This window comes from Octopus bimaculoides, chromosome 14, assembly GCF_001194135.2.
Source record: "Octopus bimaculoides isolate UCB-OBI-ISO-001 chromosome 14, ASM119413v2, whole genome shotgun sequence".
Lineage (NCBI taxonomy): Eukaryota > Metazoa > Mollusca > Cephalopoda > Octopoda > Octopodidae > Octopus > Octopus bimaculoides.
Window position 1 is genome coordinate 16,512,518 of NC_068994.1, and position 472 is coordinate 16,512,989.

General features: G+C 39.6%; 1 protein-coding gene across 3 annotated transcripts in view; it reads right to left on the minus strand.

The window, feature by feature from the left end:
• LOC106881671 (uncharacterized) overlaps positions 1–472 on the minus strand; it is a 19,068-nt gene that overhangs the window by 1,655 nt on the left and 16,941 nt on the right. The gene's annotated exons all lie outside the window — the stretch shown is intronic.

The window sequence follows — 472 nt, forward strand, 5'->3', positions numbered from 1 at the left end:
ATATATACATATATATATATGTGTGTGTGTGTGTGTGTATATGTTTGTGTGTCTGTGTTTGTCCCCCCAACATTGCCTGACAACTGATATTGGTGTGTTTACGTCCCCGTAACTTAGCGGTTCAGCAAAAGAGACTGATAGAATAAGTACTAGGCTTCCAAAGAATAAGTCCTGGGGTCGATTTGCTCGACTAAAGGCGGTGCTCCAGCATGGCCACAGTCAAATGACTGAAACAAGTAAAAGAGTACCAAAGAGAAAGAGTAAAGAGTATACATATATATACAATCATACATACAGATATGTTGGGTGCTGGAAAGTTCCTGGCTTTAAAGGTATTGCAAAAGGCCTGATTGGAGACCCAACCTTCCAACTTCTTTTACTGGGCTTAGAAAGCTGAAGGACTGCTGCAATAAGTGTGTGAATCTGAGAGGGGAATAGGTTGAATAAAATCATAATTAATTTATCCTCCTAT